The sequence below is a fragment of the Chiloscyllium plagiosum genome, unplaced genomic scaffold, assembly GCF_037043375.1.
Source record: "Chiloscyllium plagiosum isolate Xiang-an unplaced genomic scaffold, Cpla_swu_hap1 HiC_scaffold_25, whole genome shotgun sequence".
NCBI classification, from domain to species: domain Eukaryota; kingdom Metazoa; phylum Chordata; class Chondrichthyes; order Orectolobiformes; family Hemiscylliidae; genus Chiloscyllium; species Chiloscyllium plagiosum.
In genome coordinates, this window is record NW_028270163.1 from 54774170 (window position 1) to 54792352 (window position 18183).

The window sequence follows — 18183 nt, forward strand, 5'->3', positions numbered from 1 at the left end:
CATAACTCCTCTCTTTTAAGTATTAGGAAGGAGAAAATGTACTGTTAGTCATGTCAAAGCTTTAGTATCTGCATTTAGGTGCTTCAAATCAATTTTTCAAGCATTAAGTTGTCCTTATTGATTTCAAATTCAAAGGAATTTGTCTAATGCAGTCTAGCGGGATGACAGTCGTTGACATCGTTTTGTAGATAAAGAATGCTCAGGTTATTTTCAGCTAGACTAACTAATGAACCTTCTATATGCAGCAGTTACTGTGGAATTTTTGTAATGGATATTTTAATGAGAAATTGCTGCTATTACTCCCACTTCCTCCAAACGAAAGGAGTACGCCATGGGCACCCGCATGGGCCCCAGCTATGCCTGCCTCTTCGTAGGATATGTGGAACAATCCATCTTCCGCAACTACACTGGCCCCACCCCCCACTTTTTCCTCCGCTACATCGATGACTGTATCGGCGCCGCCTCGTGCTCCCACGAGGAGGTTGAACAGTTCATCCACTTCACCAACACCTTCCACCCCGACCTCAAATTCACCTGGACAGTCTCAGATTCCTCCCTCCCCTTCCTCGACCTTTCTATTTCTATCTCAGGCGACCGAATCAACACGGACATCTACTACAAACCGACCGACTCCCACAGCTACCTGGACTACACCTCCTCCCATCCTGCCCCCTGTAAAAACGCCATCCCATTCTCCCAATTCCTTCGACTCCGCCGCATCTGCTCCCAGGAGGACCAGTTCCAAAAACGCACAACCCAGATGGCCTCCTTCTTCAAGGACCGCAATTTCCCCCCCGACGTGGTCGACGATGCCCTTCACCGCATCTCTTCCACTTCCCGCTCCTCCGCCCTTGAACCCCGCCCCTCCAACCGCCACCAGGACAGAACCCCACTGGTCCTCACCTACCACCCCACCAATCTCCATGTACAGCGCATCATCCGCCGTCATTTCCGCTACCTCCAAACGGACCCCACCACCAAGGATATATTTCCCTCCCCTCCCCTATCAGCATTCCGTAAAGACCACTCCCTCCGTGACTCCCTCGTCAGATCCACACCCCCCACCAACCCAACCTCCACTCCCGGCACCTTCCCCTGCAACCGCAGGAGGTGCAAGACTTGCGCCCACACCTCCCCCCTCACCTCCGTCCAAGGCCCCAAAGGAAACTTCCATATCCGCCACAGATTCACCTGCACCTCCACACATATCATCTATTGAATCCTCTGCACCCGATGTGGCCTCCTCTATATTGGGGAGACAGGCCAGCTACTTGCGGAGCGTTTCAGAGAACACCTCTGGGACACCCGGACCAACCAACCCAACCACCCTGTAGCTCAACATTTCAATTCCCCCTCCCACTCCACCAAGGATATGCAGGTCTTTGGACTCCTCCATCGTCAAGACCACAACAAAATGACGGTTGGAGGAAGAACGCCTCATCTTCCGGCTAGGAACCCTCCAACCACAAGGGATGAACTCGGATTTCACCAGTTTCCTCATTTCCCCTCCCCCCACCCTGTCTCAGTCAAATCCATCAAATTCAGCACCGCCTTCCTAACCTGCATTCTTCTCCCCGACCTCTCCGCCCCCACCCCAGTCTGACCTATCACCCTCACCTTGACCTCTTTCCACCTATCACATTCCCGACGCCCCTCCCCCAAGTCCCTCCTCCCTATCTTTTATCTTAGCCTGCTGGACAAACTTTCCTCATTCCTGAAGAAGGGCTTATGCCCGAAACGTCGATTCTCCTGTTCCCTGGATGCTGCCTGACCTGCTGCGTTTTTCCAGCAAGACTTTTCCAGCTCTAGCTAAAGAATAGCCAGACTTATCTATTTGAAGCTGCTGAACATTAGGATGGGGTTTCTGCCAGCTGCGTTTTCCCATGCCAAATTTTGAACAGTGGCTGAAAAGACCATCATGCTGAAAACCAGCCTCAACCACTAAATGCCAATCCTTGTCCTCTCCCCTCTTTCCCCCTTCCCCTCTTCCCCCTTCCCCTGTTCCCCCTTCCCCTCTCCCCCCTTCCCCCTTCCCCTCTCCCCTCTTCCCCTCTTCCCCTCTTCCCCTCTTCCCCTCTTCCCCTCTTCCCCTCTTCCCCCCTTCCCCTCTTCCCCCCTTCCCCTCTTACCCCCTTCCCCCCTTCCCCCCTTCCCCCCTTCCCCCCTTCCCCCCTTCCCCCCTTCCCCCCTTCCCCTCTTCTCCTCTCCTCTCCTCTCCTCTCCTCTCCTCTCCTCTCCTCTCCTCTCCTCTCCTCTCCTCTCCTCTCCTCTCCTCTCCTCTCCTCCCCTCCCCTCCTCCTCTCTCCCTCTGCTCTCGACAAGTATTAAAATGTAAGCTAGTTTGAGATGCAGGAAACATTTTTTTTAAATTATTCAAGTGATGCATGTGCTGCTTGCTAAGCCAGCATTTATTGCTCATTCCTAATTAACTTTGAGATGGTAGTGGTAAGCTGCCTTCAGTTGTTGGAGTGTGTGAACACCCAATATGCTACAAGGAATAAGAGTTCCAGATTTTTGTCCAAGCAACGTTGAAGGACTGGCAATATGCATTTACAAATCAGGATGGTATATGACTTGGCGAGGAGGTTGTGGGTGATTTAGACCATTGAACAGTACAGACCCTTCAGCCCTCTATGTTGTGCCAGTCTTTTATCCTACTCTAAGATCAGACTAACTTCCATACCGTTCAATGTACTATCTTCCATGTGTCTATCCAAGAGTCCTTAAATGTCTCTAATGTATCTGACTCTACTACTACCACTGCTGTCAGTGCATTCCACGAACCCACCACTCTCTGTGCAAAGAACCTACCTCTGACATCTTCCCTAAATCTTCCTCCAATCACCTTAAAATTATGATCTCTCGTGAAAGACATTTCCGCCCTGGGAAAAATTCTCTGGCTATCCACTTTATCTATGCCTCAGCTACCTTGAATAGAATAGAATAGAAACCCTACAGTGTGGAAACAGGCCCTTCAATAGTCCACCCCGACCCTCCAAAGAATAACCCACCCAGATCCAGTTCCCTACCCTATTCCTCTACCTGATGAAGGAGCAGCGCTCTGAAAGCTAGTACTTCCAAATAAACCTCTACATTAGGTTAGATTACTTTTGCCTCTAGATTAGATTAGATTACTTACAGTGGGAAAACAGGCCCTTCGGCCCAACAAGTCCACACCGACCCTCCGAAGAGTAACCTACCCAGACCCATTCCCCTACATTTACCCCTTCACCTAACACCACGGGCAATTTAGCATGGCCAATTTACCTAACCTGCACATTTTTGGACTGTGGGAGGAAACCAGAGCACCCAGAGGAAACCCACACAGACACGGGGAGAATGTGCAAACTCCACACAGACAGTTGCCTGAGGCGGGAATTGAACCCGGGTCTCTAGCACTGTGAGGCAGCAATGCTAACCACTGTGCCACCATGCAGCCCAATTTTTAACTTTGTCCACTCCAGTCCAATACTGGCACCTCCACATCATGGTTGTCGTCATCCTGTACACCGTTATCAAGTCATCGCTCATCCTTCTTTGCTCCAATGAGAAAAGCCCGAGCTCCCTCAATCTTTCTTCTTAAGACATGCCCTCCAGTCCTGATAATTCTCCTCTGCATCCTCTCTAAAATTTCCACATCTTTCCTATAATGAGGTGACCAGAACTGAACACAATATTCGAAGTTTGGTCTAACCAGCACTCTATAGAGCTGCAGCATAACCTCTGGGCTCTTAAACTTAATTTCTCTGCTAATGAAAGCCAAAAAACCATATTCCTTCTTCTTAACAATCCTCTTAAGCTGGGTGGCAACTTGGAGGTATCTGTGGACATGGACCCCAAAATCTCTCAGTACCTCTACACTGCCAAGAATCCTGCCTTGAACCCTGCATTCTGCATTCAAATTTGACCTTCCAAAGTGAAGCACTTTGGTGTTCCCATGTATCTGCTGCTCTTGTATTTCTGTGTGATGGTAGTTGTGGATTTCGAAGGTGCTGTCTAAGGAGCCTTGGTGAATTTCTTCTGTACATGCGCAGCAAATCTTGTAGATGGTGTAAACTACTGCCACTGTGCATCATGGTGAAAGGAGTGAATGTTTATGATTGTTGATGGGGTTCCAGTAAAGTGAGCTGCTTAATCCTGGATGGTGTCAAGCTTCTTGAGTGTTGTTGGATCTTCACCCATCCAGGGAAATTAGTATTTCATCATACAGTGAGGGATCAGCAGTGGTAGTATCCTTGAACATCTGGGTGTGATGATTAGGTTCTGTTGTTAGATGGTCATTGCTTGACACAATGCAGTACTTTCAAATTCTCTTGTTTAGCTACAAATCTTTGCTTGGCTTATCATAATTTGAACACTTCAATACTCTTCACCTGGCTTTCTGTCCATGTACAATTGCTTCCCTACACATCCACATGTCAAAATCCAGCTGGTTTAAACCTTTAGTGCTGTATTTCAATTATACTCTGATGACCTGCAACCCACCGACTGCCTACCTTCTATCTTGGTGCCTCTTGTGGAATGCACTTAGAATCATAGAATCCCTACAGTGTGGAAACAGGTCCTTTGGCCCAACAAGTCCACATCGACCCTCTGAAGAGTAACCCATTGCCCCGACCCATATTAGTCTATGTTTACTCCTGACTAATGCACACACCCTACACATCCCTGAACCCTATGGGCAATTTAGCATGGGCAATTTAGCATGGCCAATTCACCTAACCTGCACATGTTTGGATTGTGGGAGGAAACTGGAGCACCTGGAGGAAACCCATGCAGACACTGGGAGAATGTGCAAACTCCACACAGGCAGTCGTCCGAGGTTGGAATCAAATCCGGGTCCCTGGTTCCATGAGGCAACAGTGCAAAGCACTGAGCCACTGTGCCACCCAAATTTTTAAAAAAGAGTTATCCACTTCCTGAGAAAGATCTATTAACAAGGATCCTATGGATGAAGGAATGCAAAACACAGGAAGTCATGAACATGTTTCTTGTGACAAAGCCCATCTATCAGATGGCCAGCTTTGAACTACCACCATGAGAGTGGTTCCTCCAAAACCAGTTCGACAATCCAGGCCCCTGTGCAGCCAACATCCTCAGCTGGAGCCTCAGTATATGTCCCTTATGCACTTCTCTTCTGCAGACTTATGTGGCAATCTAATAACTTTGAACTCAATAAACAAAGAGACTGTGTCTTGGCTTTGAAGATTTGTATTTGCTAAATAAATAATTGCTCACTGTTCCAGCTCTGCAACCTTTCTAGTTGTCTAGCTTTTACATCTATCAGTTGTAAACTTTAATATATCATATTCTGACCCTTTGTCCCACCATTGGTCATTCAGTCTTCAACCACCTTTGTCTTATTTTCTGGGATTTCCTTCTGCAACCATTTTTATCTCATTTTGAGAAGGCCTTTGAGTTATTTATCCTAGGATTCTCTGGGAAGCAAGGGAGGAGATTGCAGAGCCATTGGCCTTGATTTTTATGTCCTCTTTGTCTACAGGAGTAGTGCCAGAAGACTGGAGGATAGCAAATGTGGTTCCCTTGTTCAAAAAGGGGAGTAGGGATAGCCCTAGTAACTATAGGCCGGTGAGTCTCACTTCTGTTGTGGGCAAAGTCTTAGAGAGAATTGTAAGGGATAGGATTTATGCACATCTAGATAGGAATAATGTGATCAAGGATAGTCAGCATGGTTTTGTGAAGGGCAAGTCGTGCCTCACAAACCTTATTGAATTCTTTGAAAAGGTGACGAAGGAGGTTGATGAGGGGAAAGCGGTAGATGTGGTATATATGGATTTTAGTAAGGCGTTTGATAAGGTTCCCCATGGTAGGCTACTGCAGAAAATACGGAGATATGGCATTGAGGGTGAGTTGGAGGTTTGGATTAGGAATTGGCTGGATGGAAGAAGACAGAGGGTAGTAGTTGATGGCAAAGTTTCTTCATGGAGTGCCGTCACTAGCGGTGTTCCGCAAGGATCTGTTTTGGGACCATTGCTGTTTGTCATTTTTATAAATGACCTGGAAGAGGGGTTAGAAGGTTGGGTGAGCAAGTTTGCGGATGACACGAAAGTCGGAGGAGTTGTTGACAGTGAGGAAGCATGTGGCAGGTTACAGCAGGATATAGAGAAGCTGCAGAGCTGGGCAGAAAGGTGGCAGATGGAATTCAATGTAGCTAAGTGCGAGGTGATTCACTTTGGGAAGAATAACAAAAAGATGGGGTACTGGGCTAATGGTCGGATACTTGGTAGTGTGGATGAGCAGAGGGATCTTGGTGTCCATGTACACAGATCTCTGAAAGTTGCCACCCAGGTAAATAGTGCGGTGAGGAAGGCATATGGCGTACTGGCTTTTATTGGTAGAGGAATTGAGTTCCGGAGTCCTGAGGTCATGATGCAGTTGTATAAGACTCTGGTACGGCCGCATCTGGAATATTGTGTGCAGTTTTGGTCGCCATACTATAGGAAGGATGTGGAGGCATTGGAACGGGTGCAGAGGAGGTTTACCAGGATGTTGCCTGGTATGGAAGGAAAATCGTATGAGGAAAGACTGAGGCACTTGGGGCTGTTTTCACTAGAGAAAAGAAGGTTTAGGGGTGACTTGATTGAGGTGTACAAGATGATTAGGGGGTTAGATAGGGTCGACAGTATGAACCTTTTCCCGCGTATTGAGTCGGGTATTACAAGGGGGCATAGCTTTAAATTAAGGGGGGGTAGATATAGGACTGATGTTAGGGGTAGGTTCTTCACTCAGCGAGTCGTTAGTTCATGGAATGCCCTGCCAGTAACAGTGGTGGACTCTCCCTCTTTATGGGCATTTAAGAGGGCATTGGATAGGTATATGGAGGATAGTGGGTTAGTGTAGTTTAGGTGGGCTTGGATCGGCGCAACATCGAGGGCCCAAGGGCCTGTACTGCGCTGTATTCTTCTATGTTCTATGTTCTATGTTCTATGAGTAAACAACCTTCCTATCAGACTGACTGGTTGCTCTTAAAATGTAAGTTATTACCTGATTACTGTCATAAGATGGGCAGTTTAGTATACTAAGATTTCTGTTTTAATGTTCTGTCTAGTAATGAAAATTATGCTTATATTTATTATTTGAATAATATTTAAAATCTAGGAAATTAGATCTGTGTTGACCCTTCTGGATGGCACAGTGGCTCAGTGGTTAGCATTGCTGCCCCACTGCGCCAGGCACCAGGTTACATTCCAGCCTTGAGTGACTGTGTGGAGCTTGCATGTTCTCCCCATGTCTTTGTGGGTTTCTGTTAAGTGCTCCAGTTTCCTCCGTGGTCCAAAGATATATAGGTTAAGTGGATTGGCAGTGCTAAATTGCCCCATAGTGTCCAGGGATTTGCAGGCTAGGTGGATTAACCATGGTAAGTACGGGGTTACAGGGAATTAATGGGCTTTTGGGTCTGGGTGGGATGCTGTTCGGAGGCTCGATGGAGACTTGATGGGCCAAATGCCCTATTTCTACATTATAGGGAATTCTATGATTCTATTTTTTGTTTCAGATGAAATGATAGGATTAGGTCCTCATAAACTGACATATCCTGCATTATACTATCGATCTGTTAATATGTTTAGAAGCCAATTGCAATAATGCAACATTGCATTGTGTCAGCTTCTGAATTATTCATGGGAGTGAAGGCTAAGTCTCATTTATTTTATTGAAATAATTTACTTAAAATAATGACACTCAATCAGAAATCTCATTTAAATTGTAAATAAAGCAGCACGATTGAATGGATGTCCTGGAAGTAATGGATTTTTTGAAATTCAAACAAGGTTGTTGATTTTTGCCAAAAGCCTTTGAAGATTCTTCAGTAATTAGTGTGTGCTAGTTTCTGGAAAGTCAGCTGGGATTGTTAATTCTACTTCCATCTGAGTCTTCTGTTTAGTCTCCAGTTGTAAAAATGGGAGACTAATGTCTTATGTAATGTCTTTCATGATCTCAGAATATTCCAAATGAGGCATTTTCAAAGCATTGTAAATGTTTAGTTATTAAACTAAGGCCTCAATTGTCTCCTAAGGTGAATGACATTAATTGAAAAGGAGCAGGGGAATTTGCATGCAGTCGTGGCCAATATTTTTTCACCTTAATGAAGGCTATAATACAAATGGTTTAACCACTCATTAATACTTTTGGGAGCTTGCTATGTGCAATTTGCTGCATTTCCTACATTTGAGCAATGAACTCATGCAACTCAACAACTTACTTTTCCTAATTGTGAACAAAATATGGCCTGTAAATCTAGTTCGATATTTCCTTCTATGTACTATCGATGGTTCACAAATCATATGACTTCAGTAAATAGAACATGAAAACTTAGTGCACTGAAACTGTACAGAGTGAACAGTACTTGCTTTGTTCTTTTTAAAAAAGAATGCAAGTTTGTAGCAAGGACAGGACTGGCAACTCAACATTCCACCGTATAGAAGTTTCAGGTGTGATACTGGGTTGGTGGATGTAAGAGAGATGGGAGCATTGATAAAGGACACCATTACTGCAATAGGGGAGGATGTCTTAGAAGCTGTTCAAATGAAGTCATCTGGGTAGAGCTTTGAAATGAGACGGGGCAATTACTTTGATGGGATTATACAACAGTCTTCCCAATAGACAGAGGGAGACAGAAGAACAGAAACATAAGCAAATCACAGACGTGTGAAAGGAATAGGGTAAGAATAGGAGGGGATTTCAACTTTGCTATCATTAACTGGGATTGCCTTAGTGATAAAGGATCAGTTGGGGTGAATTTTTATCGTACATCTAGGAGAGCTTTTTGTGCCAGAACATAGATGGTCCTACCAGAGATGAGGTAATAATCCTAGGCAATGAAGCCAGTCAAGTGGTTGAAGGGTCAGTAGGTGAAGATTTTGGGAATAGCAACCATAATTCTATAAGCTTCAAAGTCATTATGGAAAGGAATAAGGACAGTGCAGAAGTTGTGTCTATTCTTGGGGTAAGGCCAATTTTAACAAGATCCTACAAACATAGACTGGGAGCAACTACTTGTGGGTAAGTGTGCATTTGGAAAGTGGGAGTCTTTGAAACTAGTGTAGTGGGAGTTCAGAGCCCATTGTGTTCCTTTAAATGTTTTGCTTTATTCATTCACTGGACAAGGACCAACATTTATTACCTTTACCAAATTGTCCAGAGGGCAGTTGAGAGTTAACCACATTGCTGTGGGTCTGGAGTCACTTGTGGGCCAGACTGGGTAGGGATGACTATTTCCTTCCTTAAAGGACATTAGTAATCCAGATTTCCAACTCTCAATAATTTATCGTTATGGTCGTCATTAGATTCTTAATTCCAGATTTTTTAAAAAATTGAATTCAATTTTCATCATCTGCTGTGGCAGGATTCAAAGCCGAGTCCCCAGAACATTACCTGGGTTTGTGGATTAACAATGCAGTGATAATACCACTAGTCCATTGCCTCTCCAAACCCCAAGTGAAGGCCAAGGGTAGCAAGGCTAGGGACCCCTGGATGTCGATGGATAGTGAGAGTTTGATAAAGAAGAAGGAGGAAGTATAGGTTAAGTACAGAGTATTAAATACAGGGTCAGGCGGTTCAGGAGTGAAGACTGTGAGGGAGTACTTATAAAAGTTGGCCAAACATTAGGAGGGTAAACAGCCAAGAAATATAATTGAAGATGCAATTTAATCCTGATAAGTACGAAGTAATTAAGGAGGATTAAGAAGGAACAGATGTACACAATGAATGGTAGGTCACTAGGAGTTTTTTTTTGGTTATAGTCATTCATGGCCAGGCAGTAATTATTTCCCATCTCTAATTGCCCAAAAGGCATTTAAGAGTCAACCACATTGCTTTGTGTCTGAAGTCATATGTAGACCAGACCAGGTAAGGGTGGCAGTTCCCTTCCTTTAAAGGGCATTAGTGAACCAGATGAGTACTGAGGAACAAAGGGACCTTGGCGTACAAATCCATAAATCCCTGAAGTTGTCAGTCCAGATAGGAGGTGAAGAAGGCATATGGGATGCTTGTCTTCATTAGCTGGACAGTAGAATACAGGAGCAAGGAAGTCTTGTGTAACTTGTAGAACATTGGTTAGATCACAAATGCGACACTGTGTGCAGTTCTGCTCACCATGCTATCTGAAGGACATGATTGCATTGGAGAGGGTGTAGGGGGAATGTTGTCTGGGAGGAGAAGTCTCAGTAATAGAGTCATAGTCATAGAGATGTACAGCATGGAAACACACCCTTCGGTCCAACCCATCCATGCCAACCAGATATCCCAACCCAATCTAGTCCCACCTGCCAGCACCCAGTCCATATCCCTCCAAACCCTTCCTATTCATATACCCATCCAAATGCCTTTTAAATGTTGCAATTGTATCAGCCTCCACCACTTCCTCTGGCAGCTCATTCCATACACGTACCACCCTCTGTGTGAAAAAGTTGCCCCTTAGGTTTCTTTTATATCTTTCCCCTCTCACCCTAAACCTATGCCCTCTAGTTCTGGACTCCCCCACCCCAGGGAAAGGACTTGTCTATTTATCCTATCCATACCCCTCATAATTTTATAAACTTCTATAAGATCACCTCTCAGCCTCCGACGCTCCAGGGAAAACAGCCCCAGCCTGTTCAGCCTCTCCCTGTAGCTCAGATCCTCTAACCCTGCCAATATCCTTGTAAATCTTTTCTGAACCCTTTCAAGTTTCACAACATCTTTCCGGTAGGAAGGAGACCAGAATTGCATGCAATATTCCAACAGTGTCCTGTACAGCCGCAACATGACCTCCCAACTCCTGTACTCAATACTCTGACCAATAAAGAGAGCATACCGAACGCCTTCTTCACTATCCTATCTATCTGCGACTCTACTTTCAAGGAGCTATGAACCTGCACTTCCAGGTCTCTTTGTTCAGCAACACTCCCTAGGACCTTGCCATTAAGTGTACAAGTCCTGCTAAGATTTGCTTTCTCAAAATGAGGAAAGACTGGATAGGCTTTATTTGTTTTCCTTGGAGCAGAGGAGGTGGGGGGTGGCATGGGGGTCTCATTGAGGTATACAAAATTATCAGAGGTTGAGATAGGGTAGATAGTAAGAATCTCTTCTCCATTGCAGATGTGTCTGAGACCAGAGGACACAAGTTTAATGTGAGCAGTAAGTGATTTAGAGGAGGTTGGAGGAAACATCTTTTCACCCAGAGAGTAGTAGAAATATAGAATATGCTACCTGAGAGAGTGGTAGAGGCAGACACGCACAACATTTAACATGTATCTGGATGAGTACTTAAAATGCTAGAGTAGACTGGATCAAGCGCAGATAATGCAAATAGTATAGTTTTGTATTTGTTTGTTGGCATAGACAGAGCCTGTTTCTATTCTGTATGACTCTAAATTGTGCAATTCATTTGAATCTTGTACAAATTGCTCCAAACATTTCACCTTCTGATCTGTTGAAATGAATTTTATACCAAAATAACCATGATAAAAATGCATTTGGATTAAAAGATGCACCTTATTTCTTCTTAATAGAGATGAGATATAGCCAAATGTTACAGTGAAAATAATGGTAAGGCTAATGGCATTCGTTATTTATGTGCTAGTTAAACTGAACCTTCAGCCAAGTGCAGTTAATCCATAAAATTCTTAAGTTGCTGTCCTAGATGTATCACCCAATGTAAGGTGCTTCTCATTCAGATGTGTTGACCAATGTGCAGTTCTTGTATTTTATAAATATGGACTAAACTTGCTTAGCATGATTATGGTTTGTCCATTTTGATCCAATAGCATGATATATCTTAGTATCAAAAATCTCTTTAGAACTGAAAATTCAATTTAGAAGTGTGGACTTACATTCCTTCAACTTTTAAAGATTTTTGATTGACGATTTTCCTCAAATCTGTTTAAATTTTTTAATCTCTCTGTCAATTAAACATTTTTCTTTGTTTATTTTGTTTTGTGGACTAGTAATCCAGAACCCCAGCTCAATATCTAGGGGACAAGGGTTTGGATCTTCCGATAGGAGGTGATGAAATTTGAATTCCAAAATAAAATTTGAGGATTTAAAATCTGTTTGATGGTGACCTTGTAACCACTGTCAATAGTTGTAAGAACCCTTTGGAAAAGAAATCTGCCATCCTTTTCCTAGTTTAGTCTACATGTAACTCCAGAGTGCAACAACATTGTTGAGTCATAATTGCCTTCTGGAAAAACACAGCAAATCACAGAAGTTCTATCTAAATAATGGAATGAAACCAGATAGTCTACTTGACATTAACCTAGGCACTGGAATGACAACAGCAAACACTGATCTACCTCCCAACATCTGTTGGCTTGCGCCACAATTTGGAGAGCTGTCCTGTAGGCAAAAACAAATGCCTGATGTCGTCATACTCTCAGAATCATACCTTGGAAACCATGTCTCAGATTCAACATCACTGTCCCAGAAACCTGGATCACCATCCTGAGGTGTGTTCTGTACCACTGGCAGTACTGACCCACGAGGAGGTGACACAGTTGTGTTCAGTCAGGAAGATTTGCCCTAGGAGTCCTCAACATTGACTGACTACAGTCTCCATGAAGTCTCATGGTACAAATCTCTGCTAACTACATACTACCCTTTCTCTCAGCTGATGAATCAGTACTCCTCAATGTTGAGTACCACTTACAGGAAAGCACTGAGAGTGATAAGAAAGTAGAGGGGATTATGATACCCATTCCAAAAAAATGGGTTGGTAACCATTATTGACTGAGCTGGATAAGTCCTAAAGGACCCATCTGCTAAACTGGCAAGCAGTAAGGGAATTGATAGTGGAAAAACTTACTTGACCTCTTCCCCTACCTGTTGCCAGTGTAGAAGCATATGTCCTTAACAATAAAAGTTGGAGTGACCACACACAGTCCTTGTGGTGACAACATCCGGCATTCACATTGACGATGTCCCATGCCATATGGTGTTGCATTGTTACTGTGTTACATGGGGCAGACCACAGCAGATCTAGCAAATCAAACATGGACGTGTATGAGGTGCTGTGGGCCATTTTCAGCAGTAGAATTGTATTCAACTGCAATCTGTAACCTGGCTTATAACCCACTCTACCATTAACTATGCTTGGAGGTCATTCCTGGTTCAGAGATGAGTACAGGAGGGTGTATCAGGAGCAGTGCCAGGTGTGCTTTAAAATAAGGTATCAATCTGATGAAGCTACAACATGGGCCTACTTGCATGTCAAACAGCAGCCCCATCTGCTCCAGAGGTCTGTTAGACCTCTGAACAGGTTGAATGGAAAATATTTAAATTCAACGACCATGAAACCATTGTCAATTGTCGGAAAATCCCCGTGTGGTTCCCTATTGTCCTTCAGGGAAGGAAATCTGCCATCTTTACCTGGTCTGGCCTACATGTGACTGCAGATCCACATGAATGTGGTTGACTGAAATGGCCTAGGAAGCCATTCAGTTGTACCAATTGCTACAAAGTCTCACAAAACAACTGGACAGATTACTTGGCATTGATCTAAGCACTGGAAAAGACAATAGCAGAAAGAGCGATGCCAACCCTGCAAGGTCCTCCTCACTAACATCTGGGGGCTAGTGCCAAATTTGTGAGAGCTGTCTCGCAGACTAGTCAAGCAACAGCCTGACATAGTCATACTCACAGATTCACACCTTACAGACAGTGTCCCAAAAGCCACCATCACCATCTCTGGATATATCCTGCCCCACTGGCGGGATACACCTGGCAGAGGTGGCGGCACAGTGGAATTCAGTCGGAAGGGAGTCACCCTGGGAGTCCTCAACATTGACTCCGGTCCCTGTGAATTTTTGTGGCTTCAGGCTAAACATGGACAAAGAAACCTCCTGCAGAATACCATGTACCATCCTCCCTCAGCTGATGAATCAGTACTCCTCCATGTTGAACAACACTGGGGGAAACATTGAGGATGGCAAGGGCACAAAATGTACTCTAGCTGGGGGATTGCAATGTTCCCCACCAAGATGGCTCAGGCAGCAGTACAACTTGTTGGACCCTAAAGACTGTATCCGCAACAGGAGATGAGGGAGCCAACAAGAGGGAAAAACAAAAGCAGAAATAGCTGGAAAAGCTCAGCAGGTCTGGCAGCATCTGTGGAAGGAAATCAGTTATAATGATTTGGGTCGAGTGACCCTTCCTCAGAACTTGACCTGAGACATTAACTCTGATTTCTCATCACATATGCTGCCAGACTTGCTGAGCTTTTCCAGCAATGTCTGTTTCTGTTTCTGATGTACTGCATCAACAATTCTTTTGGTTTTCCCGAGGGAAAAACATACTTGATTTCATTCTTACCAATATGCCAGCTGCAGACACAATTGCAATTTTGGTAAGAGCGACCACTGCACAGTCCTTGTGAAGACAAAGTCCTGCCTTCACATTGAGAATAACTTACATTGTGTTGTGTGGTACTACGACCGTCCAAATGGGACAGACATGAAACAGATTTAGTAACTCAAGACTGGACCTCCCTGAGGTGCTTGGGCCATCAGCAGCAGCAGAATTGTACTGCAGCACATTCTGTAATATCATGGCCTGGAATATCCCCACTCAACAATTACCATCAAGCCAGGGGATCACTCCTGTGCAGGAGGGCATGTCAAGAGCAGCACCAGACATACCTGAAGTTGAAGTGTCAAGCTGGTGAAGCCACCGAACAGGACTTGCTTGCCAAACAGCATTGACCAAGATGGTGAGGGATTAGGACATGCCAATCCGAGCTTGTCCGCTCCAGTCACTCTTCTTCATCTTTTCTTCTTTCCGTTCTCTTTTTCTTCCTCTTAGTGCTTTTGTTTTTCCCCTTTGACTCCCCATCTCCAGCGACCTCCACTGATGAATCATCCTATAACGATCTCCCGGCATGGCACCGTTCTGGTCTGGCGAAGCTTCATCTGACATGGCATGGCAACCTTCCAACCACCTGTCGGAGCTTCCTGGCAAGGTCTAATGACCTCCCAGCCCAGCGCAGGCCCTCCTCCTGGAAGGGCCTCCTGGCGTGGCATGATGACCTTCCGGTCTCCTGGCGTGGCATGATGACCTTCCGGCCTCCTGCAGCTGCCTGGTCCCATAGGGACCTCCCAGTGTGGTGTGGTGACCTCCCGTCTTGGTGCAGTGACCTCCTGACATGGCTTCCTGCAACAGCCTCCTGATGTGGCACATCGCTGGCACAGTTTGGAGCCAGGGCCATGTGCAAACTGAAAGCTAGGTGCCAGCATGATCTGCTGTACTGAACTATTCTGTAATGCTGGACATTTTATTTCTGTATTGTCTAAAATCTTGTAACAAAAATGCCGAGGTACTTTTATATCTAGGTCGGCGCTGTAGTTAGAGTCACAGAATCCCTACCATGTGGAAATAGGCCATTCAGCCCAACAAGTCCACACTGACTTTCCGAAGAGTAATCCACCCAGACCCATTCCCCCTACCCTGTCACTCTACATTTACCCCTGACTAATGCACCTAACCTACATATCCCTGAGAACTATGGGAAATTTAGGTTGGCCAATTCACCTAACCTGCGCATCTTTGAATCATGGGAAGAAACCGGAGCACCCAGAGGAAACGCTCTCAGACACTGGGAGAATGTGCAAATTCCACACAGAGGGTCACCTGAGGCTGGAATCAAACCTGGGTCCCTGACATTGAGAGGCAGCAGTGCAAGCCACTGTGTCATCCATTGGCGACATATAAACTTTTCACTATACTCATCGAATACATATGACAATAAAGACTATTCTATTCTACAAGCAGCAAATGATCCAACAATCAGCAGATCAGATATTAGTTCTGCTGACCTGCCACAACCAGTCATGATTGATGGTGGATGATTAAACGACTCAATGGAGAAGGACTCTCCACAAATATCTCCCTCCTCAATCATGAAAGAGCCCAACGCATCAGTGCAAGAGATAAGTCTGAAGCATTCGCAGCAATCTTCAGCCAGAAGTGCTGAGTGGATGATTCATCTTGGCCTCCTCTAGTGGTCCTCAGCATTACTATTACCAGTCTTCAGCCAATTTGATTCACTCCACATGATATCAAAAAACAGTTGGAGACACTGGATAATGTAAAAGCTACAAGCTCTGACAACATTCTGGCAATATTACTGAAGATTCCAACAATAGTACTGAAGATTTTTGCTCTAGAAGTTGCCCCTCTTCTAGCCAAGCTCTTCTAGTGTATTTACAACACTGGTGTTAACCCAGCAATATGTAAAATTACTCAGGTATGTCCTGTACATAAAAAGAAGGACTAATACAACCCGTCCAATTACTGCCCCATCAGTCTACTCTCAATCATCAGTAAAGTGATTGAAAGTGTCATCAAAAGTGCTATCAAGCAGCACCTGGCCAGCAATAACCTGCTCAGTGACACACAGTTTTGGTTCTGCTCAGCTGCGGTCTTGGTTCAAACGTGGACAAAAGAGCTGAATTCCAAAGGTGAGGTGACATCAATGTTGCATTCAACCAAGCATGGCATAAAGGCTTGTCTGAGCAAAAATGAGTGTTGGGGCAAACTCTCTGATGGTTGGAATCATACCTGACACACAGGAAGATGGTTGTGGTTGCTGAAGGTCAGTCAATTCAGCTCCAGGACATCTCTGCAGGAGTTCTTCAGGGTAATGTCCTAGGCCCAGCAATTTTCAGTGGCTTAATCTATGACCTTCCCTCCATCAAAAGGTCCAAAGTGGAAATGTTTGCCGATGATTGCTCAATGTTCAGCACCATTTGCATCTCCTCAGATAACTGGAGCAGTCCACGTTCAAATGCGCCAACATCTGGGCAATATCCAGGCTTGGGCTGATAAGTGGCAAGTAACATTCGGGCTACACAAATGCCAGGCTATGACCATCGCCAATAAGAGACTATCTAAACACCATCCCTTGACATTCAGTGGTGTTATTATCACTGAATTGTCCACTATCAACATTCTGGCGGTTATGATTGGCAACTGGACTTGCCACATAAACACAGTAGCTACAAAAGCAGGTCAGAGGCTAGAAATACTGCGTTGGGTAACCCAATTCCAGACTCCCCAAAGCTTGTCTACCATCTACAAAACATAAGACGGGAGTGAGATGGAATACTTGCCTGGATGAGTGCAGCACCAACAACACTCAAGACGCTTGACACCACCAGGACAAAGCAGCCTACTTGCTTAGCATGACATCCACTCCCTCCACCATCAACGCTCAGTAGCAGCAGTGTGTACTATCTACAAATGCCAAAGTTCACCAAAGATCCTCAGGCAGCATCTTCCAACCCCACAACCACTCTATCTGAAAGGACAAGGGTGGCAGATATATGGAAACATCACCACCTTCAAGTTCCTCTCCAAGCCACTCACCATCCTGACATGAAAATATATCACCATTCTTTCACTGTCTCTAGTTAAAAGCTTGGAGTTCCCTCCCCAGTAGCATTGTGAGTCAACCCACAGCAGGTGGACTACAGCAGTACAAGAAGGCAGTCCATCAAGGGCAACTAGAAAACGAGCAGTAAATGCTGGTTAGCCAGTGATGTCTACATTCCAGAGATGAGTTTTAAAAAAAAAAACACTGCACTCTCAGATGACTCTTGATCATCAGCAAACTGGAGGAAATTATCATCAACAGTGCTACCAAACAATGCTTGTAAAAGTATATCCTCACTGATGTTTGGTTTAGGTTCTACCAGGTAAATTTGGCATCTGACCTCCTTAGAGCCGTGTTTCAGACATGGGCAAAAGAGCTGAACTCCAGGGGTAAGCTCAGAGTGACTGCCCTTGACATCAAGCAGTATTTGACCAAGCATGTTCAAGGAGCCCTAGTAAAGCTGGAGTCAATGGGAATAAGGAAAAAGCTTGTCCAAATGGAGAGATTGTTGTGGTTTTGGAGATCAATCATTCTCCCAGAACACCACTTCATGAGTTCCTCAAATGTTTTATTTTTGTTATGTTCACCTGTGGTATGTGAGCATCGTTGGCTGGGCCACTATTTATTGCCTGTCCCTAGTTGCCCTTGAGAAGGTGGTGGTGAGCCACCTTGAGTTGCTGCAGGCATTGTACTGTAAGTAATGTCCTTGACCCAACTGTCTTCAGCTGCTTCATTAATGACCTTTTTCCAACCTAAGATCAGAAGTGATCTTGCTGCTAATCTTACAATGTTCACCATTTAAAATTCCTCAGCTAATG

The 18183-nt window shown here is 44.8% G+C and overlaps 1 protein-coding gene across 2 annotated transcripts in view; it reads left to right on the plus strand.

Moving 5' to 3' along the window:
* The window catches only part of tex2 (testis expressed 2), a 90435-nt gene that overhangs the window by 7447 nt on the left and 64805 nt on the right, over positions 1–18183 (plus strand). The gene's annotated exons all lie outside the window — the stretch shown is intronic.